The sequence below is a fragment of the Drosophila suzukii genome (assembly GCF_043229965.1).
Source record: "Drosophila suzukii chromosome 2 unlocalized genomic scaffold, CBGP_Dsuzu_IsoJpt1.0 scf_2c, whole genome shotgun sequence".
NCBI lineage: Eukaryota > Metazoa > Arthropoda > Insecta > Diptera > Drosophilidae > Drosophila > Drosophila suzukii.
The window spans coordinates 5,776,994-5,784,912 of NW_027255896.1; positions in this window are offsets into that span (position 1 = coordinate 5,776,994).

Here is a 7,919-nt window from a genome sequence, read left to right on the forward strand (position 1 = left end):
GTAACTTCCAGAAGTGACTACGGTGACACTTTTAGAAGTTACGTCGGCGATATCGCAATCGGATCGCGGAAGTGACTTCCGTCGGGAAGAAATGTGCCACTTCGGCGGCACTTCTATGAGTGAATTCGGCGACACTTCCAGAAGTTACTTCGGCGATATCGCATTCGGATCGCGGAAGTGACTCCCGTCGGGAAGAAATGTGCCACTTCGGCGGCACTTCTCGGAGTCACTTCGGCGACACTTCGGCGACACTTCCAGAAGTAACGCAGAAGTGACTTCGAGAAGTGTCGCCGAAGTGGCACATTTCTTCCCGACGGGAGTCACTTCCGCGATACGAATGCGATATCGCGGACGATCGTTTTCATCTTCTCGAAGTCACTTAATAGTGCCTTCCGCGATAGAAAATGCTTGCAGGGTAGTAATATGAATCGAAATTGTTTATCAAAACAGCTTATAAACAGCTTTTAGACAGCTTGTGAACAACTAATGAGGTTCATTTAATTTTTTAATTAGTTTTACTTTAGTTTTAGTTTCCCCAACATAATCGGACATGTTCTTCTAAGATATTTTGGTTGTGCGATCTTTCCTACGTACCCAGCAAACACATTGAAAATTAGAGTGTAAGTTTTTACTTCACACCGAAAGTTATCTAGAGGTCAAGAATTTAATAACATTCTTAACAAGAGACTATAACAGCTCGTAGAAGTTAATAAAAGCTCGTAACCAGCTAATATCAACTAGTAAACAACAAGTAAACAGATACTTAACAGCTAGGATATCTAGAAGCTAATAATATCTAGAAAACAGCCAGTAGACATCAACTAAACAGATAGTAACCATCATAACAGTGAATAACAGATAGTAATCAAAGTCTAAGCAGCTCAACCCCCATCATGAAACACGAAAACCAGATGAGTATTGTAATTAAAGAGTTTAATAAACGTATCTAAAATCTTAGAGAATGATGTCTAACTTATATAAAAAGTTAAAGAGTTTATTCATCTTATTTAAAATCTTAGAAAATGATGCCTAACTAATGAAAATAGTGTACAAATAGAATAGAGCTAGAAAACTAGAACTAGAATAATAGTTGGCAACCGGAAACAGATATTACTAGGTCCCAACACCTCCATCATAAACTTGAATCAGAAATTAATTTAAAAGACGCAATGATGCCTTTGAAACAAGTTATAATGTTAGTGTGTAGTGCTTTAAAAATAATCAAAACATCTGAGAATCATTAAATTGTGAGAACTATTTTACTTTTATCTATGGGCACCAAGCGAAAATCTGCGTTTGGAACAAATGTTGCGTTAGGAGAGGTTGGAGATAAGATAAAGAACCCCCCCACTTAGGCCACACTAGGCGCCTTGTGATAGCACGTAATGTGTCGTGATGCTCTGATGTATCCAGGTGGGACATGGCTTCCTGGATTGCCAAACACTACAGTGGTCTAGTACTCAGAATGTCCAGTTCGGGAGAGAAAACTCCCCCACCTGTTTGGGTGTTAAGCTTGGAGCCGTCTGTGTATATATTCGTTTTCGAATTGGTGTGTGAGGTTGTCCCAGTATGTACGGGTAGGTATGAAGATTTTGTATCTTGTTTCGAAGTTTACTATGGGTGGAACGTAGTCTGTAGTATGTGGTATGGATATCTGATTTGTTAGGATACTGAAGTGACCCGTTGAGCCTGTTGTCAATGCCGCTGCTTTGCGGAGTCTCAGCGCTGTTGCAGATGCCCACCTTTGGGGAAGTAGGTCCTGGGGTTGAAGGTCGAGGATTGCGTTCCGTGCTTCAGTGGCGGTGGTGCCCCACTGATGCAGAGCTCTGCGCTCCTTTGGATCTTGTGATAGACCCTAAGGTTACAATTTTTTTCTTCCGTAGGGAAGAATGGGCCTGACAGTTGCAGTGTATAGCCAGTGAGCTATTACGGGGGAGATACCCCACTTCCCCCTATAGCTGTTTTACAAGCGAAGAGTGCTATGACCGCTTTGCGTGTTAGATCTAAGATGTTGTCTGTCCAGTGGAGCTTTTTGTCAAGGACGACACCTAAGTACTTTGCTTGGTTGCTAAGAGTGATAAGGCGCTTGGTGTAGTTTTGGGAGAGTTCGGAATGGTATCTTATACTTCCTTGTGAATATAACTATTTCGGTCTTTTCTGGGCTAACGCCCAGTCCGCAATCCGCTGTCCACCTTGAGAGGGTGGATAGGGCTGTCTCCATCAGATTGCGGAAATTTACCCTGCAGTATGATAACCACATCATCCGCGTAGGATACCACTTTAGTGCCTGCTTCCTCTAGAATAGATAGTAGTTTGTTGACCACTATAACCCATAGAAGAGGTGAGAGTACACCCCCTTGCGGGTTTCCTCTGCTGACATTCCTGGCCGAGTGTGCAGATCCCATAGTGGAGTACACAACTCTGCTGGTAAGCATTGTGTGTATGAGTCCCACTATGGGCCGCTCAATGCCCAGTTCAGTTTGATTCGTTTATGTTTGTACTTCCCCATTGCGTGTGCTGTGAGTTAGCGTCCCCACCCAGGATGAGCTCCTTAAATGAGTGTGCATGTATGAGTTGTTGTGTTGTGGTGTTTGGTAGGGGCCCATCATAGTCGTGAGCCAGATAGAATGATTCTATGGTTTGATGAGTGTGTTCATATAGCTCTTGTCTGACCGTGGTGAGGTCGCCTTCGCTAAACTGTGGATTGGGATAAGCGTTAATGTGTGTCTTGGTAAGAATTCAGGTTATGATTTTACCCTTACCCTTGGTGTAAAATAGCGTGTATAGGGGGGTTGACAAGCCACAGATGTTGTTACCAACAATCCAAGGCTCTTGAATAAGGACTACGTCTATTTTGCCTGTTGCCAGGCGAATGAGGAGGACAGCGGATGCTGCCTTGCTGTGGTGCAGATTAATCTGTAGAAACTGCACCATCTTTAGGACCTTAACCGTGGCTGTGTACCCTCCGCTTCCTCCGCTATGTCCTGGAAAACAGTGCGCACCGGTCGGGTCGTGTTCTGAGAGCACACCTGCCTTAGGCTTTCGGTGAGCTCTGAGTCAGTCGACACGTACCCTGTATGGGTACCCTCCTCATGTTCCATTTTGCCGTCACTCGGGGGTTCGTACGATGCGCAGGGAGCCACTTTCCAACCATCTGTCGGAAGCTTCGGGTTGAATCTAGTCAGCAGGCTGAGGATAGCCCCTGACTCCGAGGGCTCAGACGGCAGCAACACCCTCGCTATCGGTCGAGATGGGATGTCTTCAGCCTCGCAAACTGCCAGCTTGGCCCCGGGGTAGACATCGCCGACCTTGTTTATGGCAGCCTTGTAAAGCGCTGCCGATCTTTCGTCCTGACAGGCGACCAACACATTGTCCTGGTACCACCCTGCATCTGTACAATCGGGTGACGGACCTGGGTTTTCGTCCAGCACTTTCAAGGCCACTGTCGAAAGGGCCCGTTTAACCAGACCCCACTGGATTCTAGGCATCCTACCGCCTTCATCGCTCTGGTCAATGATGCCAATAATCTTCCGATCCTCTACCACTTCCGCAAAGGTCCTCGACCATGTGCCGCGGTTGGTTGTCTTGACCTTCTTGCTCGCTGGTTGTGCAATTTCCATCGACCTCTTTCGCTTGTTGCTATTGCTGGTGGTCATAGCGATGTCAAAGTGTGGGATTACCGCCTTTTCCCAGGCTACATCTTCTTGGATTTTCTGATAATCCACTTTAGACGTTTGATTCTCACGTATGGGGCTGGCCTGCCGTTTGAGGATTCGGAATTAGTTCTTACGTTCCAGAGGTCCTGCCTGGCTAGGTGGTGTCCTCTTGAACTATTAGCCCTGGTGCTTACCACAAGATCAGCTTTGGCAATCCCCTCAGGTTGGACTAGCTGGCTAGCTGTTCCTACGCTGGTGGGAGGTTTGGTCTGGTCTTTGTGGTGCTTCGGGCTTACCCGGCTGCGTTGTTCGCTGACCTTGGCAGGGGTTGAGCATTCGGAGCATAACTCTTGCTCTTCTTATCGTCAATGGTTGCGACTTCCGACTTTTTAAGAGTGTTGGGCTCTTGTTTGCTGTTGTTGTTATTATTATTATTTAAGTTCTCCATATTTATATCCCACGAGCTGCGGAGAAGGGACAGGACCACCCGGGCAGAAATCCGCTGTTCCCGGGTACGTCTGACCTAGAACAGGCGGTCGCCACTTGCCAGAGCTCACCGTTTGAGACTGAGTTATTTGTTGACTCGGGCTCCCAGCCAGATTGACTCTCGGCACGGTACGGGCGACACCTTAGTCCAGCCCGGGCTGAGATGAGGGTTGTGTGGGAAGGAAAGTGATAGGTTTTTTCGTGTGGGAAGGGGGTGAGTGTAAGCTACTTGTCGGAGGGTGGGTATTGCTATGGCGCAGATACCCGCTGACTGTCCGGGGTTACTTACTTACGCTTAATGTTGAGGGCTTAGCGGTAGTCAGGCCGTGTCCAACTTTCACGCTTGTTCGTAGCTACACTGGAAAACCAGGGCGCTCGCTATCCGCAAACTGCGACCCGTTCGATAGCCTTCAACTCGGCGCCCTCCAAGCCATCCCACTAGCTCTTTGGCTGATTGGAACGAAGGTTAATAGCCGATATATTTCTTAGAGGCTGAAGTCAGAAAATAAATTATATACATATATACAAAATATATATTTAACAAGAAAGGAAGTTAGCTTCGGCAAGCTGCCCTTGCAGCTATAATTAATAAATTTAAAATACAAAAAATGATATTCCCGAAGCTATAATATGTTTCATATTATTTTCCCACCAATTTTCCAATCCTTCCTATGGCAGCTATATGATATAGTGGTCTGATTTTGATAAAATTAAATTCGAAATTTTGAACTAATACAAAAAATGTTATTTTCAAGCAAAGAAGGTTACATGTTGGAAAACACCGAAGATAAATTTTTTTTGTTTCATATTATTTTATCCAACAATTTTCCGATCGTTCCTATGGCAACTATATGATATAGTCGTCAGAATTTGTTAAAATTAAATTCTAAACTGAGAACTAATTACAAAATATTTCCAAGCGAAGGACTTTATTTGTTAAAAAACAGCGAAGCTAGGATTTGTTTCACATTATTTTCCCACCAATTTTTCGGTCGTTCCTATGGCAGCTTATGATGTAGTCGTCCGATTTTGATAAAATTTAATTCCAAATTCAGATCTAATTAAAAAATGTTATTTTCAAGCGTAGGAGGTTATATGTTAAAAAAACACCAAAGATATAATTTTTAAATTTTTTTTTTTTCGATTATTCCTATGGGAGTTATAAGATATAGTCGTCCGATCCGGCTGGTCCGACTAATGTACTACCTGCAATAAAAAAAGACTTTTGGGAAAGTATCAGCCCAATAGTTTTAAAACTGAGAGACTAGTTTGCGTAGAAACGGACGGACAGGCGGACATGGCTAGATCGACTCGTCTAGTCATGCTGATCAAGAATATGTATACTTTATGGGGTCGGATCGCTCGCCCTTCCTGACTGGTAGTTTGGCATTTTGGCACTCGGGGTTCTGGGCAGTTGCTGTTCGGGGACATCGCCGTTAATCGCAGGGCTCTCCAGGACAACGCCTCTTGAAACCACATATCGATCAACCGTTCGTCCTTCGAGCCAGGTCCTGCTTGGTTGGGCAAGGTACGCAGGGTCTTAGACAACTTTCCCCCCAAGCTCACGGTTCCTCGTCGCAGGTCTCTTTCGCTTGACTCTGACAAACCAGCCGCACGATTCGTCAGAGTGTGGTCGTGACAAAGTTGGAAATCAAACGCTTTGTGATGCCTTCCGGACCTCAGCCACCTGTGTCTCAATTCGGAGATTTCTGATGTCCCAATAGCAAACGTCTCGACGTAGCGATCTTGCTCCTTGTAGGCTTCCCACGACTTCCCTCCCTTGTAATTTACTTGGTTGACTGACTGTTCACTTTGGTATCTTGACTGATCTTGATGGTTTGATTCCTCGTGATCGACTGATCCAGCTGCCAGCGCTCAGCGGCCTTATGAACCTCCAGGAACCGTTATTTCCCTTTTGCGCACGGCCCGCTGAATCTCTCCAGTCCGGGTCCAAAGTCCGTGACTCCTGTTTGACCCACTTGTCCTTTACGCAGAGCTTCCAACCGAGGTTCTGCCCAATGCTATCATCCAGCTGGTTCCCGTGATGCATGTCATGTGCCGCTCCGCTGCCGAGATGTGGCACTTTTTCTCCCGGTCCAAAGTTCACGGCAGAGTCCAAAGTCCGTTATCCCCTTTTGCACACGGCATTGCCCGCCATTCTCCTCTCCTTGGTCTCCAAACTCTCTCATTCTCCACCCGCTCCTCGCCGCGCCGTTACTACGCGAATTCGCCGCGTATCTGGTAAGCGGCCGGCCATCTGTTGCTGCTGATGCTAAAATCATTATCAATGGTCTTGAGATGTATGATCTTATCAGTCGTCCTGCGCCATGGGTCTTAGGCATGTGACTCTTAAGACGGTCAGGTAATGATAGTTCAGGGTAACATAGTTATTGGTAGGACCAGCACTCAACAAATCAAGCAGTAGCCTTGTTGGGAACAGTAGCAGGCGCTCAGTAGCCCCCACTGCAGATGAGAATTGCTGATCAGCATATATGTGTCTCACTAACTCACCGTCTCACCGACTCAACGGTTCACGGATCCAGTCAGCACATTTTGCAGTGTCAGCCGAGCCAACTACGCAAACTGCTACCATAATCAAACCTCCCTGACCTACCTACCTACCTACTTTAGAATATAGCTTATTTCACTAATCATCCGTGTTCCAAGTGATATACAAGCATATATTAAATGAAGAATAAATCAGTTATCAACACAACTCATAACTCCGCTCCCTATTATTGGTAACATGTTTATGGATCACTTGCGGAAAAAGAGGATCTTTCTCATTTTTATAGTTAAGGATTCTTGGACGGAATGGCTAACACATCTGAGAAACATTAAGTTGAGTGCTTTAATCATTCTTAATAAGAGACTATAACAACTGTAACGAACTGATTTTGTGTCTGCTTGCTACGAGATTCGGGCAGCTAGCTCAGAAGATTGTGTGTTCGTCCCACAAAATTTATATGACGTGACCGCCCCGTAGATCAGTGAGAAAACAAACAGTTCAAATGCTAACAGTGGGATTTATTCTCGTGGTATTAGTACAGTGGGTGTGTGGCTGGGCTGGCTTCGGTATCTCCTGGCTCTGGCTCTGGCGCTCCTCTTTTTGGCTCCTCGACGCGTTGACTCGGCTTCCGCTGGCTCCTGGGTTTCGGGACACTCGTACTAGGGTGAACAAGCCTTGCTCACCAGGCCGACGCCTTTTGAGGCAATACCTGCCCTTGGTCCGTCCCGGACGGTCCCGCTATGTTCTTGCTCAGATCGCGCTGACAGTCAAGGCTGCCGCCAGGAAGCTGCCTAGCAGTTCACTTTGCTTTACGCCTAGCGCAGAAGAACGTTCCACCCGGCTTCACCCTAATGCGTGACGTCCGCGACGCCCCTGCGCTCCCCAATGTGCTCCGCGCGGCGATGGTAACGTGGCTGCCGGAAATGTCTGCTGGCGTCGCTGTCGATGTCCTCTGCGCTGTCTCCTGACCAGTGGCTTGTCGTTCTGGCACACGGGGAGTTGGGCGGTTGCTGTTCAGCAACTTCGCCGGTAATCGCAGGGCTCTCCAGGCGGCCGCCTCTTGAAACCGCAAATCGATCTACCGCTCGTCCGTCACGCCAGGTCCTGCTTGGTCGGGCAAGCTACGCTGGGTCGCAGACAACTTTCCTCCCCAAGTTGACGGTTCTTCGTCGTATGACTCTTTTGCTTGCCTATGACAGACCCGCCGGGCGACTCGCCAGGGTGTGGTCGTGACAAAGTTGGAAAACAAACGCCTTGACTTAGCCGCG